This window comes from Falco cherrug, chromosome 6 (genome assembly GCF_023634085.1).
Source record: "Falco cherrug isolate bFalChe1 chromosome 6, bFalChe1.pri, whole genome shotgun sequence".
Lineage (NCBI taxonomy): Eukaryota > Metazoa > Chordata > Aves > Falconiformes > Falconidae > Falco > Falco cherrug.
The window spans coordinates 26,834,462-26,861,515 of record NC_073702.1 but is presented as its reverse complement, the minus strand read 5'-3'; the positions used below and the strand labels follow the sequence as shown (position 1 = coordinate 26,861,515).

The 27,054-nt window shown below is 40.8% G+C and overlaps 1 protein-coding gene across 3 annotated transcripts in view; it reads right to left on the bottom strand.

Annotated features, from left to right (window-relative positions):
- RNF144A (ring finger protein 144A) overlaps positions 1–27,054 on the bottom strand; it is a 67,474-nt gene that overhangs the window by 33,099 nt on the left and 7,321 nt on the right. Inside the window, exon 2 of one of the 3 annotated variants that reach the window (XM_055713925.1) lies at positions 19,198–19,287. The exons of 1 other annotated variant lie outside the window; for it this stretch is intronic. The gene's annotated coding sequence lies outside the window, so the exon portion shown is untranslated. Of the gene's footprint in view, positions 1–14,677; positions 14,753–19,197; positions 19,288–27,054 lie in introns of all 3 variants that reach the window. One more of the 3 variants, XM_055713926.1, reaches the window with a different exon arrangement.

Sequence of the window (27,054 nt, the reverse complement as noted above, 5' to 3'; positions counted from 1 at the left end):
ATGCTCTGGATCACTTCCTCTGAAAGCCCACACACAAACTCCCCACCGTTTCAAAGGAAACTGAGGCAACAGTTCCGTAGAATGGCACATGAATAATGACTCCATGTCACAAACCAGGACTTCTGCTGCACAGTCATTCTGAGACCTTAACGTGACAGTCTGACACAGAGATATGAATGAAACCCCAAAATCTTTAAGGCTAGACTGCTTCTTTACTGTCAATTACCAATACTTTTCCATTCAACACTGAGTATCAGCAAAAACAATTTTCTTCTTCCAGGCTTTGGTTTATGTGACATTTGCAGAGACTCATGAAGTATTTGAGAAGCAGCGATCAAACACACCTGAGCTATTTGCTGTCCTGCCCTGTTTATTTCACATCTGTTGCTTATGGCAGCAAGCAAATGAAACTAGCAGATGAACAATGAAGAAGGATAAATTTAAGTCAAGGACACACTTTAATACATGCGGCAGACAGATATCCTAGCAAGTTTCATGGAGAAGATGTAAGATCTGACACAAATCAGACTAAAAGCTTGCCAAACATTAATAAAGACAAATAAGAATAATCCAAACAAAAAAGAAATGTATGTATTTATTCAGTGTGGGTCAATAAGTTATGATAAAGGGGAAAATATTAACCTTTCAGTTAATAAAGCTTGCTGCCTAGGACTTTCAAAAGAGGCTCTTTTGCAGCACAGCTATACTGCAGTTAACACCTCATTGGGAAATATTTATCCTCTTTGTCTTCTGTAAGGCAAAAGTGAATCAAGGTGAAACTTCTTTCAAGCCGGCATCCAGCAGGCCAGCAGAAATTTGTTGCCCTACACAGCTGGCACATAATCCATGACGAACTCAGCCACAGAGATAACAGAAAGCAAAACCTGAATGAACCCTCAAGTGGTAACAGAGCTATTCCTCCTCACCCCTCCTTGCCAAACACCTTGTAATAATGAAATCTTACAGCCGTCATGGGGTGGGGGAAATATCCGTTGTTGCTGGTGGCATTAGCGCAACAATAAAGAAATTTGCCACCCAGCCTTAGAAAACATATACAAAAAGCTACCACATCCCACTGCAGCATCTCTACTGGGTGTCCCTGTAAAGGAACAAAGAACAAAGCCTTCCCAAAGCACAGACTAGACCCTGCTTCACGATCACCTGCTACACTGTTGCAATTAAGTAATAAGCTTCCATGATTACATATCATGAAGCTTAACAAAGCTTTTTAAAAAAAAAAAAAAACGAAGCAAACTCACAAGATATGAGTGGAGGAGAAAAAAAAAACCTCACACCTTCTGTCAAAAACAGGTGTAGACTCTTACTGTTCCATAGCTGTGGTCCCTTACAGCTTCAGATTGTACTCTCATGCTTTCTAGTGATGTGCAATGCAATGTGACTGCGGTCACGTTGATGTAACAATATGTTAATATATTTAAAACATGACTATTATGCATTCTGGGAGATGGCTATGAAGGGGAAGGAATCTTTCATTATTTCTGCACAACAATTAATGAATTAAGTGAATACAAACTGGATTTCTGAACAGTAATCCCTCAGATTTTGGTCCACCTACACAGCCTACATTTTCAAGTGACAACAAATGGCTGACTATCTCTGGTAAGTCAAGAATAGAACAATTCTTTCTTTCCAGGCTTCAAGAAGTTGCAGAAGACAGTGAAACAGAAATACTGTGAAAACTTCTGTGAAAAACACTGTAATCAGGAAATAATGCAACCTTATTCCATGCAAGTCATTCAAGAAATCATAAAACAGCGTGAGTTTTCTTACTGCAGTCAAGTATTGCATGGCACTGCACAGTCGGGATACAGTTACATTGTCAACACTTTACAGATACACGACCAGTTTACGAGGAAAAAGGGACTAGAAAATATGGTTGAACAAGACAGTCATACACAGCACACTTTAACTGGTGGGTCTTTTTCACCAAGAAAGACTCAATATAGAGCTTTCAACAGAATCTAAATTTCAGCTTTAGGTCAGGAATGGGTTTAACTTCTAAATTAAGGGCTTCAGTTCCCTCTCCTACCAGACAACTAGTTAATCAGCCACACTTAATTCATCTGCCTTAAGGAGTTATCTTAATCCAAATTCACTGACATGATTGAAAACAGCCCTCTTAAGTCAAAGGAAGGAATTTAAATGGGATTTAAAATTAGTTCTCATTCCTGTTGCCCCTTTTTGTCAAAGTGATGCTAGTTAAAATAATCCAGGCTACTAGATGAAATCAAACACATCTGTTATAGTGCAGTTTTAGTTTTGTATATATATTTATATAAGTATATGTGTGCATATGTCTGTGTATATATAAAAATAATACAAGCTACACTTCTTCCTACATAAAGTCAAACACATCTGTCACAGTACAATTTTCTATATTTTATATGAAGTATGTTTATATATTTAATGTTAATACATATAAATCTTAAAAATTTCTCCCATTTTTTTACTTATGTGGAAAAAACGCACATTTCTGAAGCGGAGTCATCTGCAAAGGCTACTACACTGCACTCTGGAACTGGCACTGCCTGCCACATGTATTAAGTGATTATTTTGACTTTGACCTAAGCAATTCTGAGCCTTCCTATGTAGCTACAGCCGTAGGTCACTGCCTGTGAATCACTAGCAATCTCCAAGACCCCAAGCCAGCAGGGGCTAGTTCACATGATCCAGGTTGGTGGCTGAGGGTGTTCAGCAACAGTCCTGAAGCTTGGATTATTTGTTTCCCCCTCTGTCAGAGTTTGAACTTGCATGCCATTTTTCTCTGTTCCTAGGCTCTTCCAAGAATCCTCAGTATTATATGGCTAAGGAAATATGAAAGAAGCCTGCATGACATAATTGACTAGTTAGCAACTATTTTGTTGGTGTTGCCAGTTTTTATTATGCAACTGTACCACAGACTGGTAAGAACATTCAAAAGTCCCCCACAACACAAATTAATGAATAAAAATTTACCCACTAGGTAGATTTTATGATTATAAAAGTTGACAGGCAGACTTAGTATCTCTCACTTATCAATCCCAGTTTACCAGGGAGGTAAGTAGAATAATTGTCTCTGCTAGATGTCAAGCAAACACACAGAAGACTGGATTTATATGTTTAGGTGTTTAGAGATTACTAACTTACAGAGCTTTGCTGCCTGCCTGACTTAAGTTCTTAAATCCTGCCAGATACCTACCTAACTCTTGAAGGCTCACTCATAAATCTGATCCACAATAACTGCATGAGTCCAGCAGATATCAGTTGTCCTTTGAATTCCAGGCAACCCCAACCAGTAAAGCCACGTTCTGTCTTCCACCAGTATAACATGCTGCTGTTTTTCAAGCATAACTCTTATCAACACATAAGAAACTTTAGCTTGTACAGAATATACTGCAGAAAGTATTGTCAACACATAGGTCAACCGTGAACTCTTCAGACCCGAACTTTAAGTCCTTACACCGGTTAACCATCAATGCCAAGACCACCATCTCTGTTCTTGTTTTCAAGCTATTCCACGGCTTCAGCCCAGAAGAGATAAAAACATGTAAAAGCTTAGAGTACTGTCAGCAACTTCAATCTTCTGGCCAGTATAGCACGTGGGAAACAGGCTCTTCCCTGAGTTGAAAAAGTTATTCCAGGGACTTCACCCCATGAATAGCCACTGTGTTTCTTTGCTTTACCTTCCTAACTGATAACCCCCCCATATTTTAAATATATATAAATATCTAATATAGATGCACATGTATGTATAATATTAAAATATATACACATATAAAGATTACATTCAAACATTCCAATGCCCAAAGAAAGAACAGCTGGTTTCTCACTAATAAAAGGTACTTAAACAATAGCACCAAGAGTGAAAGAAATCTACTGGACTACTTCTGGGACAAGTCACTGTTAGTGGGAGCTAAAAATCTTTTTGCTTAATACCTGGCTATCAATTTATCTTGTTTCTTTTCCTGAGAAATTAGAGTATCATATAAGAGGGGAAAAAACAGAATAATGTACTCAGCTTGGTTTGATTACGGCACAGACCACAAAATATTTTAAATATTAGAACAACAATGGAGAGCTTCCAGATCTAAGGATGTATGTAACAACACTGCCTATCAAATGTGGGTGGGTAAAGAGGAAAAGATACTAACTTCTAAAGAATACTACAAATAGACATGCTACAAATAGATAAGCTCATCTTCTCTCCATGCAGAAGAAACCTCAGAGGGCAAAATCCTTTCATGTATCCCCAGAAATACAGCTACTAAAAAATGTGACAGTGCCAATACTTTTCTGACCCTGCATTCTCCTGTGTGTGTCACCAGCTCTGGTGCAATTGTGGCTTCTCAAAGCACTGCCAACAGCAGTAACCTGAAATAAACCGGGTGTGGCTGCTTTTCAGACCCCATAGGCAAGGGTGAAAACATTTCAAAGAGGTAAAAAAAAAAAAAAACAAACCAAAGACACCCACTTTACTCCATCTGAAAGAAACTGCAGTCAGGCAGAAGGGAAAGCACTGGAAGATTTAAAGGCATGGAGGGAAAAAAAAAAACCCAAAACATTTTATTAAAAAGAAAAAAGGGGTGAGAAGGAAGAAAGTAGAGAACACAGAAGAGACGGGGGGAAATGAGGAGAAAATAGGGCAAAAAGATCTTCTTCCTGGCTGTTGCCAGAAGTAGTATATTTTGTTGTACAATAACAACTGAAGCAGAATTCCACTGCATTGTGCCCCAAAAACACTCGTGTAATCTTTCGGGGCTATTGAACAAAAGGACAGAGATGTGGCAATACTACAGAATATTGCTCAGAATTCAAGTGCCTAATCAATGTTTGCTGTCCAAGCGACTGTATGAGCCCTGGTGCAGCAGAGCACCTCAGCCCAGAGCCAGGAGGTCCTTGCACCATCCTGCTTCTCTGGTGCCCCAGCCCCTCAGCACACCCCGGGCACCCTCAGCAGCCACAGACATGGCCTCACAGTAATGCGGAACAGCTAGGCCAAAACGATATGCATTTTAAAAGCATTCTCCCCTGTGCTGGGCAGGAAAATTCCACCCCCTTGTCATACTGGAGAAAAGCCCAGACACTGTAGCACAGGTGTATCACCTGCAAGAATGCAACATATTTTGGTCTGGAGAGAATGAGCCTGCCCATCTCCTTGGCTTCCTTTAAGTGATGAACCCATTTGATCCTCATTAAAAGCTCCCATGAACTTTAATGCCATTCCTGTTGAAAAACTCCCATAAACTCTACTGCAATGAATCCCTGCCTTCGAATACTAGGGCCAAGAGCAAGGTACCATCCATGAGTTTCTGTGGCAACCACTAAGCCCATGCAAAAGTGTGGAAAACCATGGGTTAAATTATCAACAGCTAAGAAATATTTAAGCTTTGTATTTTAGAGACAGGAATATCAGCTGCAAACAGAATCTAGGAATAAGAAAGATTTTCTCCATACTCACACTCCATTGTTCTCCTCCTCCCCAAGTTTCAACAAACCAGAACTAAGACTACATGACTGAAACAGTCACAAGACGCTGAGATCAAGCACAGATTAAAACAACCTGTTGGCATCATGACCAAAGGAAGAGGGGTAACTGAAAAAAATATCTCAAACTTTTCCTTTCTACTGACAGTTGAATGCAGAAAAAGCAATGTAATCTTTCTTGAAAGGAGTTGTGATATGAGTCACTATTTCAGCAAATGCTGGCAACTACCAGAAGATTTTCAGAGTGAAAGAGCAACATCCTGTTAACTTGGCTTTTTTTTTGTTATCAGAAAACAGAATCAGTAACAAACTCAAACTCCTTTTCCTGGCTGGATGTTTTCAGCTTTTGCTTCTACTGGAAGCAAGCTGATGGTTACCAAGTTTTCAGATTTTACAGAGTATCCTGCTCCTTGTAGCCACCACCTTTAACACAATTCATGCTCAAAACCATGGGTACACACAGGGCTATGCAGCTAGCGTTCATCAGCCAAGGCAGGCAGCTCAACACGGTTAAGTCCTACTCCAAATCAATATGGCTAAGAAGACACCTTCACGTTTTCCAGCTACAGGCTCCTATTATCATCGTGGCTATAGATACCTGCTTTAGGGTATGCTGACTATTTTGGCCCAACTGCTGGCCATACCAACTAGAGCTGCACTACTGGCCACAGGAGCCACCCGCATTTAAACCACCGTAAGCCTTAGGCTGATTCCCACCCATACACCTTGCCCTCTCGCCGGCGCTAACTCTGCCAGATTCACCCTGGGCTCCTTTCATTGCGGGAGACTTGAACATCTGGAATAGGTCTTAAAGCAAGATAAAGATGTAGCTGACCTACAAGAGACTGGTCTTAACCAAAGCCAGTTGTAACCTGAGGACACACCTTGCGGCTGCAACAATCCCAGAACACTGTCCAGCACTGAAGTCCCTTGTGACGCTCATGTTCCAGCTAGTGAAGGCCACAATAATAACAAGGGCACAGACAATTCCACTGCTTTCTAAGGTAACATCTTGTTACTTTCCAGAAACCCACAAACCACCCAGTCAAAAATCAACTGCTTTGTTGTGCCTTTCCTCCCATCCCTTACATTTCCCCCTGTTTTTATTTTCTCTTTGCCAGCTCTTTCCCCCTCCACCCCTTTCCTTGTTTCCTCCTATTCTTTGCTCCTCTCTGCTTACAAGGAACTGATGAATTACCTCACTCTGCACTGTCTCCACAATAGCAATAAATCAGTAAGGAGCAGTTTGAAACTAACATACCACAAGATTTTTCCTTCTCCACAGCTGACTCTCCCAGAAAAGTAAAAGCTGTGTTTACACAAAGCCCAAACAACACTAAGCTTGAGCTCTGTAGGTTTCTTCTTTGGGGGGGGGGGGGGGGGGGGGGAGCCTTGGAAACTTAAAGCTAGAAATGACATTTAAAGGTTGCAAAATTACCAACAAAATGTGAGCATGAGCAAGGGAAGTAGAGCCCCAGTTCTGACCAAGACATCTGGAGAGACCAGCTGAGCAAGTCTCTTATTTCCACCAATCAAAAGGAAATAAAAACTGTCTTTTTCCCTGCAACTATGGCAAAATGCATACTTGGTGCACTGCCCAGTGCTGTACTTCCATTGTGCTTTACAAGTCTCAGGTGCAGGAATAAAGTGCATAGGACTGAAAAAACCCACCACAAATCCTCTTACTGTCTGTCACACGTGCTAACAGCAGAGCTCAGGTCTTAACCACCAGCTCACACCTTAGCTATAAGACAATACATACACAAGTACCATCCCTTTGTATGCTACACCTGAACTGCAAAGCAGATACACTAGTAGCTGAAAACAGCAATCAGAGCTGGGTGAAGCCTAGCTAATTCACCCACAGCTCTCCCTGTTCCTGTGACTCAATAACCACCAAATTCCAGGCAAATATTTGTAAGGGACTGCATTTTTCACAGCTCCCTGTGTGGACAGCAACTTCCCACTCTCATGTCCCAGATCTGCCCCTCGGAGAAGTTCTCCCTTGTTCTAAAAGTTATCTTCCACTAACAACATTAAGAGGGAGAAGTACCAACACAGCACATATAGCCAATAGGACTAGGAAGAAAATACTGCTTAAGTACAAAAAAAAGAGGAAGACTTCATAGAAAGAGTAAAACTTCATAGGAATGTTTTGTGCAGTAATTACAGCCATCTGGAAAATTACTTTTTTTTCCAAAACCATGCCTAAAAACAGCAGCTCTAGCTAGAAGTTGGACAGCTTTTCTACAGAAGTAACAGCTTCTATTATACCATATCGCCCCGTGCATCAGCTATGACCCAGAACTACCCTTCTAGTCTTCAGAGGACAGAAAAGTACAGTAGATTTGAATTAGATGTCATGCTATAAAAACTCATAACTTTTGTTACGCTTTGTGTAACTTTTGTTACTTTTGTGTACAAAGTGACACACCAGACTATACATAAGGAAAAACTAGGATGGGATTCAGACTTAGTCACCCTATTGTTGGTGCCTAAAGAAGCAGGTTTTCCAAGATAACTGCCTATATTACCTACTCAGTGAGAGGAAGGGAAGCGATTTTGAAGGCCTTCAGAGGAAGATTTTGTGTCTAATACCAGGCACCTCAGCCAAAGAAAAAAAAACACCCAAACAGAAAAAAAAAACCGCCAACCAAAACCATACACATCTTTCTGGAAGAATTCCATCTTTTGACAATAAATTTAATAGCTTGGGCTCTGCAATGACCTAAATTATAGATCAGTAAAATGATCCCACTCTACCCCCTCATCTCTTGAGCACTGAAAAAACTCTGATCCAGCCTGCTCAGTACATCCTGCAAACAGGATCTAGCCTGGTCAATAGTACTACCAAATTTAAAAATGGATAGCAGAAGAAAATATTTAAGAATTTCCATATGTCTCACCAACAGACAATGCTGCATTTAATTTGATGCTTTGTGTGATAAAAATGACACCTATGAACTAGGACATTTTACAACAAACTTCTGGTCTGACAAACTTGATTCAAATTTCCTCTGCACACTGGTCAAATCCAATTATCACCAATCCTCTTAAAAGTTTTGTTTTCTTTTCTTTGCCTTTTTATCTCCTTGCCTATCTATAATACTGTTGCTGTTATTTCCTCCTGCTTGAAGCAACCTGCTCTCATCACATCTGCATTACAATCCTGCTCTTCAGCCTCCCTTCCCCTGCACAGTATCCAAGGGAGGACAGCCCAGGTCAGCCGAACAGGAGAGTTCTGGGTGCCCTACTAGGAAAGCAGCTTGGAACAAGTTTTCCTCTTTTCTCTAGGATACCAGCAGTTTGCTTTCAAGCACAGTGTTACAAAATGTAATCGTATTGCGGTCAATGTTAGTATCTCAGCTCTGCTAGCTTGGGGAGTAGGGTGATGTCTGTTCCCAAGTTTCCTTTTGCACATGCAGAATTAGGCATTCCGACCACAGTTCTCCAGCACATGCCTGGGCACAGACCTGTCACTCACACAGGCTAGGGAACTTCAGACAGTCATTACATAGGAACACTTTGATTAGTGACAGATGCTTACTTTGGTCTGGTTTCTTCATAACGGTCCAGTAAAGTCATTTTTCACAGGCCTTGAACTTCACAATCCAGAGAAAGTTCTTACGTCAGTATGAACCACCGAGACTGCACACACCAAAAAAAGGTGATGTTCTAATCACTAGATCCTCCCGAGTTATAAGAAACTACTGATAACCTCTTCTGCCTCAAGCTGACTGCGTAACTGAGCTGCTCACATTGCTTAGCCCTGCCTCTGACCCATCAGCTGGTACCTGCCACACCACTTTGGCTGGCGGGTAGATGAGCAGTGTGTTAGCTGCCTGAGTGTACATTTCCCTTCTTCTGCAGAGTAAGAATCAGCATTTACAGTATTTTCAGAGGTGCAATGCACTGGCCTCAACATCAGCCGCTGCTCTAATCCTTCACAGTAATACTACCGTTGCACAGTAATCCTTCTGGCTTTGTTGGTAGTGGCAATTTTTCCCCCCTCTCCCCACATTTCACAACACCTGCAGTATAACACACTTAAGTAACATGCATAAGTTTACTGTGGAAAGCAGCAGCACTGCAGCACCCCATCTGCATGTGGCAGACAGCAAGCCTAGAACCTCCACAACAGCAATGGCAGAAGGACCAAAAACCAAAGGCTGAAGCACTAAGGGCATGCACAGGCAGCAGAAAGCTAAGGGGGAGAAAGGAAGAGTGCAGGTTGGCCACAGTGGAAACACTCCCTTCAGGTATCCTCATGCTACAGTTGTCTAGATAACAAGTACCAGTAACTTACAGACCTTTGATTTTGGTAACACATGCAGGGAAATGCTATTGGGATTTTTTTTTTTTTTTTTTTACACAGCACTGTACACTTGAACAGAGCTCTTAAAAATCAGTAGGTGTTGGACCTTATTACTTCTAGATGCCATTTAACTTTCTCCTCTTACTCATTGATTAATTGTAAATTAAGATACTTTTGGAGCTTGAACTAGTTTTTCCTTCCTCATTTATAACATCTTAAGAGCAAACTATGAGCAGGTCTACATTTGTAAATGGCTTTCCCTGCCAGTTAATTAATTTATTAAGGACAGTATGGAGTTGATTAGGACTTTTGGGGGTGTTAGTCTTTAATATTATGGAAGACACTTGGCTTTTGAGTTACCCAAACAGGACAAGTATTGAAAATTAAAGGAAAGTACCATCAGTACAGAATAGCTATCAAAAAATAGAGCTGTTCTAATATGGCATCAGTATAGTCGATTTGAATTGCAATTAAAATATACATAAAAATAAAAAAAGCACATGGCTTTACATGTCACTGCATTGTTAGAAAGAGAAAACTGAAGGTGCTTAAGTCTGTCCCTTAAACCTTCTACATACCTGCATAATTCATCCTGCCAGAGAAGGAACAGCTCAGGTCACAATAAAGTAATGCAAAAACACCCAGTGTGATCACAGTTGACTTTGCTGTAGATTTGATATGTAGTGAAAGTGACAGCCTACTCTCAAAATAAGAATTGCCTGCTAACATTCTGCACTGCCCCTTAGCAATCCTAGACCTTATTAGCCCCTTGCCCAAACTAACATGCACACTGCAACAGGTACTCAGCTCTGGCATGTTGGGTGTATCCCACACTGCACGTTGGTAGAAGCAGTTTTGGTTTGTGGCTCTGTACACACCACTTGCATTCTGCTCAATCCATAAACTCCTACCTACTCGTGAATGTGGGCAGGAAGGATACTAAACTGCTGCACACTTCTTGTGGGTTGTAGTGCTGACCTGCTTACTAGCAAGAAGCACACTGGGCACAGGGATAGAAGACATACTCGTTCTTCACAGTTTCCCAGCAGAGAGATATGGCATGTAGCATAAAGCCAGGGAAATTTGCATAGACTTATTCAGGCAAGGAAGAAAACATTTCTAACACAGCTGAAGTCTGGGGTCATCATATAAACTAGGGGTTTATAAAGAGCAGCTTTAAAAACAAAACAGCCAAATGAAGAGCTTTCTTCAGTATTGATCACAGAATGGTTTGGGTTGGAAGGGACATTAAAAATCCCCTAGTTCCAACCTCCTGCCATAGGCAGAGACACCTTCCACCAGACCAGGTTGCTCGGAGCCCCGTCCAGCCTGGCCTTGGACACATCCAGGGATGGGGCATCCACAGCTTCTCTGGGCAACCTGTGCCAGTGGCTCACCACCCTCATAGCAAAGTATTTCTTCCTTATACGTAATCTAAATCTACACTCTTTCAGCTTGAAGGCATTACCCCTGTCCTATCACTACATACCCTGGTAAAAAGCCCCTCTCCAGCTCTCTTGCAGGCCCCTTTAGGCACTGGCAAGCCACTATAAGGTCTCCCTGGAGCCTTCTCTTCTCCAGGCTGAACAACCCCAACTCTCTCAGCCTTTTCTCACAGGAGAGGTGCCCCAGCCCTCTGATCATCTTTGTGGCCCTCCTCTAGATTCACTCCCATGGGTTCATGTCTCTTAACATTACCAGAATTAAGTCATTTTACTTCCTAAAGAAGTAAGGAAACAAAAAAGTAGCAACACTTTTCAAAGCCACTTCATAAAATGAGCTCCTGCTGCGAGTCCAGGTGATCATTTATTACCTGAAAGGTAACTAAGGCTTGTCCCACAGGAAACAGCTAACAGCTCTTTGAAGACATGCTTCTCCTTACGTAAAACATACATCAAGCCTCTCGCCTCAGACGTGAATTAGGTCTGAAAAAAACATTTTCAGGAGCTTGACAGATATTCTGCACTGTTAGAGCCAGTTTATTAACAGGATTTAAACAAAATACATTTATCACTAGGTCAGGTCTTGCTTTATAGTCTAAGATACCCAGAACAGGGTCAGCATCACCCTCAAGCGCACACTGCAGTGGACAGCAGGTTTCAGAAGTTAACATCAATACAAAGTTATAAAACAATTCAACTAATATGAATAGCCTTGGTACTAAATTCTCTGCCTCAGAAAACTGACAAGTAGCTGAATTGAGTGGACAATCATATTCTCTAGACCCATCTGGGTGTCAGGAAGTATCTTGAAGCAGTATTGGTCTGAACAGTTGTGACTTCTGAGCTTCCTCCCTTTTGCATGCAGCCTAAAAAGTAGTAGAAGCAATAACATCAACCATTTAACATTATTTCAATGTTAAAAAAATAAGAGCAGAAAAGCCTTAGTACAACAAATTCTTACTGGAAAAAATAAAAAGGTTGAAATAAAAACCAGTAGGTAAAGACATTCTAAACTTTCCAGAGGCCACGTGTTGAACATTTTAGATAGTAGAAACCTTTCCAAGTTCAACTCGTGCTTTCCCAAACCAAACAAGACAAACCATAGAAGCCTGCCTTCTTTTCAGCTTCTGGGAAGATCACAGATGAGGTCGTTCATTATGGTCTCAGCCAATTAACATGGTACACACACACACCACCCACCCAGCTCTTGAGACATACCCTCCCTATTTAAAGGGAATCCACTGTACTAAGAAATGAAACTTTTTTTAGTTCTGTAATTGTTATTTTTTCCTATTCACTTTTAATGGTCACCATAGCATTTAGGTTAAGAAGACTGTGAAAGAGCAGCCACAGCAGTCTCACATACCAGTTCAAAATTAGAGATGTTTGGAAAGGAACTGCTCCAGAGGTTCTAAACCAAACAACATAGATTGCAACCCACTGCTTAAAATTAGCTTTTGTGGTTTGTTTTTAGATATTCCTAGTAACAAACTCAATCTGATTGCTCTCCCTTGGTTGACTTTATTGCAACCAGCAATCTAGGAGACCAATAATAGAAACTTCATTTAAAATATGGCTATTAATGTTCCTAAAGATAGTCTATTACATGAGTAAGCCATGTCAGAGGCCTGAAGTCATTCTCTAGATCGTTTTTTCTTTTTGTCAAAGGACAGTAAGTGCTTGGCTAGGAGTTAAGAGCTCTACACGTTTTTAGGATGAAACAGTTTGTCAATATTAAAACTAGACAGGAAGAAAACTTTCAGAAGGAAGGAACTGAACCCTGGAATGTTCTTGAATTCCTATTCCATACTAAAAACCCCCCACCAAAGAACAAATACCTAACCATCAAAGGTATCCCATATTTCTTTTCTGAAATCCTTGGTTAACCTACACTGTATACTAAGGCAGTATTGTTGCCATAGTTAATTGGCAAAGGTAGCCCTGGAGTTTCTTTCCAAGAGGAAACCAATTCAATAGATCCAAGAGCAAACCAATGCTACTTTAAAACAAGACAGAGAAACACAGTAGCTGGTTGCTGCCTCTAGAAAAGAGTTGGGACAAGCAATTTGTTCAAAAATCAGAGCCATAAGGACAGTACATCTCCTTTACACGGGTCAGCACAAATGGGAACAAGAGCACTGCAATTTGAACAAAGGTGCTTGGTGGGCTTCAGAACTCATTTTGGTGGGAAAGGCCTGAGCAGAGCAGTGTAGGAATGCAACAGAAAATGGGAAATCCAGGGTTTCTTTCATTCATAACTAATTGTGTTCTAAACTAAGAACAGGGAGGTTTTTGCACCAGACACAGTGCCCCAGCTATAAGCCAAGGCAATGCTATGTAAGCTTTAAGCCTCTGAAGTCTAACAGCTGAAGTTACACAGCTGAGTTAACAGGCAGTTTGGGAATATGACTGGCAAAGCAACTAGGTCAGTAACTACTGACACATTTGTCATGTATCCACACTCCAAAAGAACAAAAAACCCAAACCCCACTAATGAAGGTCTACAGAAGACAGTGAAAACAAGCAGCACATGCAGAGCAGGAAACATCCAAATACAAGACTTAAAAACCTATAAAGCATAAACTGATTTCATGGGGCTTTCTAACTATGCGGTTGTCAGTAAATGACTATAACCATGTTTTAAAATGCCTCCTAAAGATGATGAAAATTAGTAACAAAAGAAATAAATCAGAAAGCAAAATAAAAAAAAAAATTATGGTCACAGAAAAATGGCCCTAGAGCAGCAATTCAGGTTGCTGTGTGGAGACCCCTTCTCCCAGGCACTGGTCAGCAAACAGGCTGTTGCACTTGGGCACAACACTAATAACGAGTAACAAACTGGACTTAACTTCTACCCATAGGTACGAATCACATGAGCTAGGCTGAGGAGGATGCACCAAAACCTGCTAGCGACCTGAAATAACCAGGAGGCCTGGGTTCCTGCAATGCCAGCAGCGGTCAGAGACTCAGCAGATGGAAAAAGCAGGCAAAGTGGTATGTAGTGCATAAGGCAATATAATTATACTGTCTCACAGACAGTTTGTACTCTCTCCTGCCTTCTCCACTCATACTCAAAATGAAATGTTTTCTTCTGGGGAGATTGGCTTTGTGTTTTGGTTAAAGAAAGCGTGGTTGAAAAGTGGTGTTGTGCTTGGAACAGCAAGCAGTGAGGTTTGAGAGGGCTCCAAGTTCCTGGGGAAGTTCCTTCCACAGCTCCTGAGAAAACTGCTTCAGTTGTGCAGCTCTGCTCATGCCTGTGACAAACCAGCAACCAACCTGCTCCCTCCTCAGCCCTGGGCTCTAGTCTGTACAGAAATGGGAACCAGCACCTCAAAATTATGACAGAGGCATTAAAAGGACTGGTGATTAATATGGCAAGCTGTAAATCAGCCTTTTACCATGGTGGCAAAGGAAAGGGATGAAGCTGACAGGTCACCTTTCAGATGCAGAGATCTTCAGCAGCTTCATTCCCATTGGCAGTTCTTATCCCACAGAATGGTTTCAAGACAACCTACAAGTTTTATATGAAAGTGAAACTGGATTGAGACATGCAAAAACCAGAATGAAGAAAAAACAAAAAAAAAGCTGAATTTTAGCTGTTGAGCATGGGAAGAAGATTCAGTAACACCGAGATGACAAACAGAGCTATCAATTCCTGTCAGGATCAATACACTAACAGGGGAATGAAAAACTGAATAGAGAAAATTAGAATCCCCACTGTAATGTAGGAAGGGTCAAGAAAATTTCTCACATGCTGCTGTAATGAATATGTATAAGTTGTATTCAAAGTAGAAAAAGTGGAAGTTCTGCTTGTGAAAGCTCAGGAACCAACTTTGCTATGCAGCAACTAGACCTTTTTGCGTAAGGGAGATGATTGCTACAAGGACTGGTATGCAGTGGTTGCCTAACTTCTCTATGAAGGTCAAAAATCATAACAGCAGACAAGCGTCTAAACTTGTGCCTCTTTCCCTACTCTGTACGTTGCCAGTACATTCCAGCACACTTAAGTACTGGAATGCTACTGCTTTTCCATGTTGCTCTGCATCTGCAGCAGTCACTGTCCTCTACTCCCTTCTCACCTGCTGAGCAGGAGGAAGGAAAAAATAAAAAAAAACCACAGCAAAACTCAAAACTACCCCCAACTCTGACTCTTGCAATCCTCTCTTAACAAGAAAAGTGGCCAGTTATACATAAGCAGGAACAAACTATTCCAAAAGCCAATTTCATATACGCATCAAATCTGTTCAAAAAGCAAACATTTGTAGCCAGATATCAGTTCTACAGACTAAAAAAAGGAGAGAAGTAACTCCCATTCAGGCTGTAGTGTATGGCACAATCCCAAAACGTCTTATTCAATCTGAACTTACTAGAAATTAATACTAGGGTTTTTTTTAAAAAAAACACAAAACAAAAAAATCCTAAACAAACAAACAAAATAAAAAGAGGAAAAAACCTCCAGTATTTGAAATAAAGCCTCAGAAATGTGACATCCAGCTATACCAACAGGATGCTAAGTTCTTCTGTAGTAATAGTGAGACATTCAGAACTAAGAATTAAAAGCCTCAAAGACTGGGAATGCCTTGGCCAAGCCACAAACCCACATATATAAACAATCAGGCAAACAAAGAATACAGATGGGCTCTAGAATGAGCTGCTGTAATTTACTTTTGCTTACTTAAAAAAAAAAAACCACAACACACTATTACTCACCTTCAAACCTCTCTTTGCTATTGGGGGAAATTTTTGGTGTACTAAAGCTAATGAATAGCTTTAATCTTACATAATGTTTGATGAGCTATAATTAAAAACCGCTTTGTGGCTGTCACCACAGAATGAGTTTGTCACCTCTGCAGTGCAGTTCTTCCTTCTTGTCACAGGCTGAAAAAAACACTACAACTTTTGTAGGCAGATTATATTTACATCTTTATTAAATTTCCTTTTAGCTATCAAAGTTTTATATGTTGGACTAAACCAAGCTGTGCCTTTGGCTACTGCTACAAGATGTAACATAATAATAATAAGGCAAATTATGAATGTGTCACTGGAGCTAGATCGTCCACACTGCCCACTTGTCATTAAATTATGGTACACAGACTCACAGAGGTCTCAGCTGCCATTAATGTTTTCGGAGTAGCTGTCTGTAACCTTATTTTACCTGTAGCAAAGCAAAAATATTTTTGTTGCTTCCTTCCACAGCAAAATGAAACATTACAAATATTTTAAGGTTGTAAATGAGACAGACATGAACAACTTCGTAAGAAAGCCCCACAATTTCAAGCCAACACCAGATCATTAGAGAAGAATTTGCCTTTTACTGGCAAACTCTTGACTTTCCCCATCTGCTCCCTTCTCTGCAGACTAACGAGCAGGAGCAAGCTACATCTCTGACAGCATCTCTAAAGATGGTGAGACACACAGGCTTTTCTCTAGATGCTTAGGAAAGATCAGTAAGTTCTGCCACGATGTTTGCTACCACACTGACAGAAGTGGCAGGCTCTTGCCTGCTAGATGAGGAAATTCAGAGGGCAACACTCCTCTGCTCCATATTAATAGTCTGAACTATGTATGGTATGCTCTTGTTCATTACACAAATACCTCACAAGCATGCATATGCCACAAATATTTCCCAATACAGATCTCTGCCAGGATATGCTCCATTTCAGTAATCCTGCAGAGCCATTTCAGTGAAACAGGGTTGGAAGGCAGCAGAAAGATTCAAAACCAAGGCACATGCCAGCTATGTATGTGCATAGCATGTCAGATCTTCTCTCACACTAATCACAGAAGTCCACAAAAAGATCGTAGAAGTCCGAGTTGTTTCACATTTGGCAGAACAATGACACTAAATTGAGGTTTCTGCTTTTAAAAAGAAGAAAAAAGGATGAGCTTTGTATGCTTTTCCAAGAGACTGGACACTGGTCCCAAGAGCACTTTATGCACACTTTTCCCTTTGCGTTTTCAGAAAATGGGATATAGTGCCTGGAGAGGTCTGAGGTTCTTTAGAACACCTCAGCAGAAAGCTAAACAAACAGGGAGATGAGAACTAGCTGCACTGCTGGTGAGAATATGGTAGGGAATAGGCACAGAAGTAGACAGCTATGCCTGAAGGCATGGGACACTCCAGAAGAGGGATGGAGGGATCATCTCAGGGAAAGAGGCTAACGGACCTTGGCTTATTTAGCTTCACACATGGAGATCAAAGAAGAGATATGGTCACTCCCAGAACAGACATAAGGCAGAGTAATTTGCGCATCACACAAGGGATGAGGAACTATTTAAACTAAGAAGCCATTAACCACAAGGACAGACATATAAACTTGCTATCGTCCATTTATTATAGAAAGTTTCTTCAAGTTTCTAAGCATCAGAGATGCATTATATGTTTCTATTACAGCTTTCCAAAAGCAGGGGGAGCAGAAATACTGATTGCTTTAAGCTGGAAGTTTATGAAAGGAATTCTTACCATCTACAGCCCAAACTGTGAGGGACCCAAGAAATCCTTTCCACTTCTCCACATTTAAATTTTAAACGAGTTAAAATAAAAAGCAATGAAACAGTATAATTGTTTTTTGAATCTCAACTTGCTTTTTAAGTGATACAGAAAACAGTATCAGATGTGTTTTTAATTTAAATTTTATCTTGCTTCCTTTCCCCATCCCCCTATTTTGTTTTTTTCTGCTAGTAAAAACGTGACAAAAAAGGTTTTTCACTTTCAGTACTAAAAAAAGCAAGCAGAAAAAATCCCAGATGAAAAATATTTCAACAAGCTTTACAATTAAACAGTACTTCTTTACACTAAGACACGTTACTCAAGCTGAGCATACAGTTTGTTACATGGAAACTCCTGTACTTAAACTCAAGCCAAGGACAGCATGATTATAGCTCCCCCACAAGAGGTTTTTCCTGCGATCAGAAAAAGTCAAGCAAGAACATCATTACACTTTGATAATTAAGTCATTAATACAAGTTTCAAAGGAAAGGAGAAAAAAATTAAAATCTGTCAGTCCGTAAGTATATGACTTTTCAATACTATTTCCAGAAGATGCTTGCATGAGAAAGTGGCATTGCTTGGGAAATGGAAAGCTACCAACAGGAAATCATGAGCTCAGGCAAATGAAGAATCTAAAAATGTCATTATTTCTGCATATAGCCATGTATTAGTGTAAGCAAAATGCAGCATTTCCAGCTGTAGTGATATTTACAGGGTGCTCTTTTCCAAACCATAGAGAAACTGATAGATTTCAATTATTTAAACAGAATTGTTACTGCCTTCTAGAAGACAAGATGATAAATATGTACTAGTATTTTATTTTTTTTTAGTTTACTGGAAATGCATTTACCAAATATATCAACAATTACAATGGCTTACATATAGCTCTGTAGCCATCCCAAAACACGTCACTTGCTTATTTGGACTATGGATTTACTGCTGTTTAGAACTGAAGATGCAGTGTTGTGGAAGCTTAAACTATTAAATCAAAGACCATATATGAAAGCCAAACAGGCTCTGTTATAAAGACATATATGTTACATATGTTATTTTATTATATAAACAAAAGCCTAATGAACCAACCTGAAGTAGTACCATAAAAGTGTGCTTCAAAGTTATTGGACTGCGTCAAAACAGTGTTTTTCTCTGCGCTTAGGACTTTGCTAGGAAGTTAACTAGAACACAGATTTTGTTGTTTTCCTGAATACAGTTGGTAAATGAACCACTCCAGAGCTCCATAATTAAAAGCAAAGTTTGACAGATTCCCTTCTCTATAGTAGCTGGGGCTACATGGTTTTGATTTTCATAGGGGAACACAACATCAACTCCAAATACTATAAAAACTATCTCTTGGGCACTTTCCCCCTGCCACAGCTCCTGTTGGCATGAGTCCTACAAAAGAGCGGCTGCATTGGAAACTGCATCTGTCTGTGCCCAGGCCAAGAGCTGTCAAGGCAAATGCCTACCATAACAATCTCTCCTTTGTCAGTCACAGGGATCCCATGAGAAAGCACCAACCAGCCTAGGAATTTGGTGCAAGGTAGTGTTAGCCAAGCCTGAAAGACAAGAAATAAGGGTCAGACTTTATTTAGATTGACTGTATAAAACCGGAACCAACAGCTCCATTCTGCCAATAAGCTTCTAAAATTCTGTGGTGGCACAGGTTGTCTTAGCAAAGACAGACAAAATTCACCTCTTAACCCTTTCTACTCTCTGCACTTCCTGGCTCAGTTAGTACTTACCAGTTTGGACAGATTAATCTCATCACACAAGAAATAATTAGAAAGAAAAGCAATTGGTTTCCAAGCCTGAAAAAAAAAGTCACTGCACATTTTACTATCATCTTACATAGCTGCAGCCTCCGTGGCCCAGAGCTTCAGAAGAACACAGTCTGAAGGATTGCAGGTTGTATCCAGCACAAGGTTCAGGGACTTCTTACATACAAATCCAACAGTGAACTACAACAGCTTTCCAAGCACTTAGCAAAGCACTTCTAGAAACCACACCAGGAAAACACATAACAAAACCACACACAAAGCCCACTGCTTTGAGCACAGTCAGTATGTAGGCAGAGCATTTTAATAAATGTGATGAACTACCAGGGAAGAGAAGGAATTTAGAACACAGCAACTGGGAGAAGTCCTACTGTCACTTCAAGCTACTTGCCATTTTCAGATTTATCCAGTAGTTTTATTTCTGAAAGAGAAATCTCCAGCTCAGTTCCTTTCCAAAGAATATTCAGAAAACTTACATCCTCAAAATGAAGTATGTCGATTTTTAACATAACACCTGTCCTTCATTACCAAATCTAAATAAAGGCAGCCTGAAATGGGTGTGTAGCCAAACACACACATAAGATTCTGGTCTTCCTTATTCACCTTAAGCTTTAAACAACATGCTATTCAAGAAGACTTGTAATTATTCAAGCATGCATTAGCCTTTGGAACTTCTAAAAATGAGCATATAATTCCTGCAACATTCTAATCTTCTACTCTGATTGCCATTTACAGTGATGTGATATGGAAAAAGTATCTGCCACACTTTTAGAAAAACCCAAAACGGTAGTTAAAGGAAGGGCCAAACAACTCAGGCAACCTTTACTTGAACAAGCTCAGATATACATGCACTGCAACATTCCAGGCTACTGTTTAGTTACTCAGCCAACAGTTGCATCGCCAAAAAGAGGTTCCCTCCTCCCTTCTTGCACATCCTCCTCACTTTAACCTTCCCCTCCTACTTGCTGCTTTGCCACAAAACCTGCTTGAAAATCAGCAAATCTTGACAAAATTAAGTTATTGCCCTCCTCCCACTTTCCCTTGACATTTAAGAAGAAAAAAAGTGACAAAATCTATTTTCCTTATGGTGTATCTGCTTGTAAAATAAGAAAACGGGCTTCCTGGAGCTGATCAGAAGGACCACTGGATGCATTAGTTTGTTAACCTGAACACCACAAATTATTGCTCATTGTCTAAGTACTGTGAAAGGCAGAAAAGTAACTTGTACATTGCTAACAAATACTGCCTGGACACATGACCTGCCTTGGGCTGGACACTGCAACAGATCCGCCACCTTCTCTAATGGTGGGGAGGGCAATTTACTGGTTTGAAGAGCTGCAGCCATTCACCTTTCCTATTAGATCTTCAGCCAGTGGTTCTAGTTACACCTCTCACTCTCTAAATGGGAGGAAGAGAACAAAAAAACAAGAAAAAAGGAAGCAAAATAAAGTTAGTAGAAGATACTTTCTTGTCAAGGCAGCTAAGATGCTCAGACTCTTCTCGTCCTGTCGGGGTATGGTTAGTTTAAGCTGTCTGCAAACTCCTTTCCTACAGCTCTACCCCAGATGTTTTCCAGCTCTTCTGCCAGCCCTTCTTTCTTAACACAAAACTTGTCCTGGCCAGCGCTCTCAGTCATTGCATCAGCTTCAGCCAACAGGCACCTCCTGACCTCCTTCCTCCTAAAATCCCACCCTTGCCAGCACCTCACTTGGCACTTTTGCTGACCGCTCTGGCTGGGGCCCTCTCTCCCACTTCTTTTCAAAGGCAGAAGGGATCCCGAGGAAAAAATGCCTTTTTAACAGTGGCATTTGTGCCTCTTCCTCTTTGCTCCTGGGTGCTCTGCTCGCTGGCAGCCACAAAAAAAAAAAAAAACAAACAGTTATCCTCTCCAGAGGGATCTACCTCCCCACAGAGTTGCCTCCTATTCCAAGCCTCCCACTCCTTACCCAAACCGGAAATTTCAGTTCTCCTCTCTGACATTTCCTTGGAGATATGCAGCTACCAGGTTAAGCTCTGCACAGAGCCAAACAAACCTCTTACCTCCCCTCCCACACAAGGCTTTCCCAAGAGGCTCTTCCCTGATGAGCCACCATCCTGCCAGTCCCCCAGCCTGCAGGCTGAGTACATTCAACAAGAACCTATATGTCTAAGCCCTGTAGAAAGAATATGCATTACATACATAACATGCAGTCCTTTCCTTTTGATGTCAGATAGCTAAAATACTCATCCAGGCAGTCAAAATCCTCCTCTTTCTTGGGCTTCAATCAACAAAATTTGACTTTGAGAAATACTTCTGAAGGGAGGTAAGCAATGGTTATCTCCCCTGCATGCTTCCTTGCCATTTTAACCCCTTTTTTTGCTATTTAATTCATGTTAAAAAACCACCAAACTCCATAACTTTAATAACCTTCTCAGCCTGTTTCTCTTGATCATTTTTTACTAGTGTTTAAAAGCCAGCTGCCTACTTCTTATCACCAGTGACATTGCCCTCCATCACCAACACAGCAATCTATCTCAGAGATGGACCTGACACATCACTCCATCTTTGGACAATTGTCTTTGTATGAGATGAAGTCTACCCTAAAATTATCTAGATAGGGATCCAATAATTAAAAATAAAACAAATGCAGGAAAAAAAATAAAGCAAAAACAAAAGCTGCTCATGCCCTACCCTTTCCACATTAAATCACTACCAGGATATTTTTCACCACTAACAATCCTTGTGGCCCTTTTTTCTACACCTCCTGCAGGTTTTCAAAAGTCTTTTTAAAGACATGACAACTAGAACCAGATACAGAATTTGAGTATTACTATCATTAATGCTGTACAAAGAGAAAAATGTTTTATTTTACAAATTACATCAGCCAAGGATCAAATTAGCCCATGGTGCACTGGTAAAGTTCTGTAACGAGCCTGATCTCTAGTATTTTTGCAGAGTTGCTGCTTTCCAGGATACAGTCTTCCCATGCTATGGACGCCCAGAACACTTGTCACAGAGATCTGACTGCATTCTGCCACACCCTACATACCTACCACCTTTGAGTTTTACTCAAAAGTGAAGAAATCATTGTGACTCCTTATTTATTAAAAACCTTGGAATGACAGACTGGTAAACAGCATAATTCGCTGCCTTTTTTTTTTTTAAGGCTTCTGCCTTACAAATGTTAAATGGTGTCTTGTCTAGAACCAGTCCTGGAACATCTTGATTCCCAGTTCATTTCTCACAACGATCTACTTGTTTATATTTTGCAGCCTGCTGCTGGCTCCATTCATCTAGCACGCTTTTTGCTGACATGCTGTAATGGTTTTCCCAACAAGCAAGCTCCATTGTTCAGAGCCACAAGCTGACAGGCAGGATTAGGAAACCTGTGTCAGGCTCAGCACAGGACCAGTGACAGATGAGGAAAGCCAGCCTGTAGGATCTACTCTGTTTTTGTGTGTGACAGCCCATGGTTCGTCTGTCTTTTGTGTCAGCCAGGAGTAGCTAGGAGGCATGAATGGCCATGAAACTCATCTCCTTCCACCTCATCCTGTCAGAGCTGATGACGCAGCTCACAGCCCAGCAGCCACAGGGTCCAAGGGCAAAAGCAAAAGGACGCATGGGAAAGTGCATGACATTTGAGAGGTTATATGCACAACAAGTAATTTCAGCTTTGGATTCTCACCTTTACTTATGGCAGTGACAACATGTGATTATGTAAAATGTTATGTCCCCACCAGCCTCCTTAGCCTTGTCAGGACACTGCATGAAATGCAGTCCTACACTGTCACCCCTACAGAAAAAGGTAAGAACCACAAGGAGAAAGATGAGATCCCTCAGCAGCGATGGCTCCCACATCAGCCAGGGACACAACGCACTTGTCACAGGGAAATTCTGCTGTGCAAGGTACTTACATGCCACAACCAAACTGAAGCCATGTGATCCCTGTGCCAGGGCAGAACTTAACGTGTTCGGTTTAGCAAAGAGAGAAGCACATACGAGCTTTAGTAAAGCTCCTCTTTAGTAAAGCTCCTCGCTGTTCAGCGCCAGCCAAACTCGGCTGTCGCTCAAGCCAGGTCAAATTCCCAAGGACTCCCTGGGGCAGAGTCTGAGGCTACCCACCTGCCACAGTCCTTCCCCTCCCTCCGGTTTACATATCCACATCATTTTCTCTTGGCAAATGTTATTCAGGTTACCACTGCTGAACAGTTATTAGTCTGACTGGATCATGACAATAAGATGCTTTTTATCAGGTCAGATGTGGAGAGCTTTGTAAAGGCTTTTTACAGAAGGCAGCTACAGGATTTCATGAAGACAGAAAAGCTTAAAGCATGGTGATAAAAGGTATTTTAATAGATCCATTCACACTAACACAGGAGATACTGTGTGCTGAAAACAGGAAAATAAATTACATTTCTAATGTGATAGGCCAGAAGATTTAATTACTAGCTTTGCTTTGAACCTGACAGCTATTACTACTCTAACTCCTGGATGCACTTGCAAAAGCAGCCTTGTCATTTCAGATTTGTAAGAAGACATGGTCTTAACTTGGATTAACTACCAGGTTTATCATAATATGTAAAATAGAAAAGCACATACAATTAAGCTTTCATGAGAAGACAACTCCTGACACACACACCTGCTCATTAAAAAGTTGGGATGAAAAAACATCTTCCCTATATTTATTTTTCCCTCCAATGAAGAACACTCAGTCAAAACCTACTGTTAAATACAAAACGATGATTTCATTATGTTATCTTACTGGAGAAGGTTCTGTAATCCTTCCATACGATCTTCAAATGCAGCAAAGCTGACAAAATACTGTACCAATTCCTATAAAAAGGGATATGTAGGCATGTCACACCACTTTGAACAGTCTTAATATCGTGTAGGAAAAATGCTTTTTCCATATGGCTTGCTAGTGTAGTTTAAGAAGAAATATTAAAATAATTTGACTATGACTTGGATGGACATTTCAAGTAGTGTAAAAATTCAAACTTTAGAAAATTTGTATCCAACCCTCACACATGTATGAGAATATGAATCTATGTTTTAACACCTCCATTTGCAAATATTTTTGAATGCTATTGTTCACTTAAAGTACCAGGAAGAAATTTAACAAGAGTCTAAGGGCAGGCTCAGCCTGACCTAGAATTCCACACAGATTTAACCTGACCTCATTCTGACAGTCAATCACAAAGGAACCAGAAAAGTTGCTGCTCATCTCAGATACTTTGTACATTTTAAAGTATTTGCCTGGAAAAAGGGTAGTTTGATGTCAAGTGGTGTATTTATTTTTAATGAAGGAAATTTTCATTTGAAATGCCCTAGATTCACATTTCTGCAGTCCTGAAGCACCTACATTCCCCCTTGAAACTTGAGCACACCACAGGACAACTCCTTTCAGGCCACAAAACATCAGCACAACAGTCGACAAGAGGTACAACTGCACTTTGTTTAGTCCACAGCCAGATGGACAGACTTGACAATGGTTCCATAAGGGCTGACTGGCAGTGAGCTACACAGCCAAAACAAAAGCAAAATAGGAGGCATGGAGAAACTGATGCAATGGCCTTATCCCAAAGCATACACTCCCTATATGCCCAGAACTTTGTGGTACTCTTCCCTGCACCTGCCGGGTTAGAGCTGTACTGTGACCGTCAGTGCTCTTCCCCTGTATTTTGTGTTGTATCAGCACATTTACCAAAAGGCACTGTATCAGTTAAGAGAGAACTACGGTTCTTTGATGGAAAAAGGAATTAGATATGCCATTTATCCTCAGTTCTCTGCCCCAAGTTTCCCATGTAGCCTCAAAACCATGCCACTACACACACAGCAGAACACTGGGAGAGTGCATAAAGATGGGAATGATCTAAACGAGATTTGTCAGGAAGGAGAGTACAGCTCTGTATACAGGATACACAGCCCCTTCTCTGTGTACTCATTTATAGCGTGGCATGCAATGCTGTAATTCATAACACCACAGTCGTCAATGGCCCCCATTCAGCCCAGTTGCCTCCATGGCAAACACCAGACAATCCTCTGAGAAAGTTCTGAAATAGCTCACATCTTCCTAGTCATACAGTACCGCTCACTCATTTACAGACACACCAAGTTTTTACACACTAAGAGTTCATACACTTTTAAGATGTACCATCATGTGCCCAATGCTCTTGTTTTGAGGCAGATTGCCCTGAAGCCACGCTCTGCACTTGCATGCTTTGCATACATGGTACTTCCCCAGAACAGATGACATCTGCCAGAGCATACTGTACTGAGAAGAAAACCACTGTATTTACGTTATTGTTTTCTGATGAACTCAAATCTTATTTTCCTTGACAGTTCCATTACATTACTTTAACATCCATAGGAAGCATCAACATTCAAGAACAGCAAGTATTTTTGGAAGCAATTTATGCAAAGTATCCCTGTTTCAAAATATCCTCATTTCCTTGTTTCAGCGTACTGAATGGCTGCTGAGTAGGACGAAAAAAATGAAACCGGAGGAGGTTTTTTGTATTATTATTATTATGAAAAGTAACTGTTGTTTTAGAGAAATACAACAGAATATCCAGAAAAAAGTTCTTGGGCAAATCAGGAAATTTTTCTGACCCTTGCAGACTTCCCATCACTGTAGGTATATATTAGTTTTAAATGGCAAGTGCCAGCTCGATTAAAGAAAGTCAATTTGGCAATTAGACTCCCTAAGCATATAATGAACCAATCACAGAAGATACTGCTACCATGAAGCCCTCTTAAGCATTTACAAATGCATTCAAAACACGAGGTACTTGTATCTGATGTATGTATTCAAAAATGTTCCTATTAGGTATGAGCACCTTATGTCTTCCAATTTCTTTCTTATTATCAATTTACAGCATTTACCATTTTCAAGTACTAGAGTTCTGCATATTTTCACTGAATGGAAGCAATCAAAGCTCTGAATGAATGTCTGGAAGGGATCTGGCTGAGGAACCTCTGATTTTCTCCCACTCAAGCACTAGAACATCTGGACCACAGACATGAAGACTTTGGCTAACGTGCAACACCTAAGCTCAGGTCTACAGCTTCTATAAAGAGCATTTCCGACATGTCTTGGAAGACCTGTTGCTGATGGTCAGACACCAGCCTCTTGCAACCTTTCAGCAACTTTCAAGAGTACAGATACCTTCTGCTTCCCAGTCACCACCTACAAATACCTGCTTAGAGACAGGCTGTTCACTCAGCTTCACGTAGTTCTCAGTACGTCCTTTAAGTTGCTCTCTTATCAGACAAGCACTGACCCCACAGCCTTTCTTGCTATGTGCTGGTCTTCTCCTTCCCCTCCTGGAAGGCAGGGGAGCAGCCTGCTACCAGAAGGAACGGGCCATTTTGACTCGGTAGCACTTTTACACGGGCCTTGCAGTAATGCAGGCAGTTAGGCCAGACAATTGCTTCAGAAACAGCAGCCCTAAGTTGCACTTCACTTAAAGATTATTTTTTTTGCTTGATTCAGGCCCTCTCCTACAATTAACTTTTTAGTATAACTGGCAAACATTAAACAGGAAAAAACACCCCACAAAGTCCAT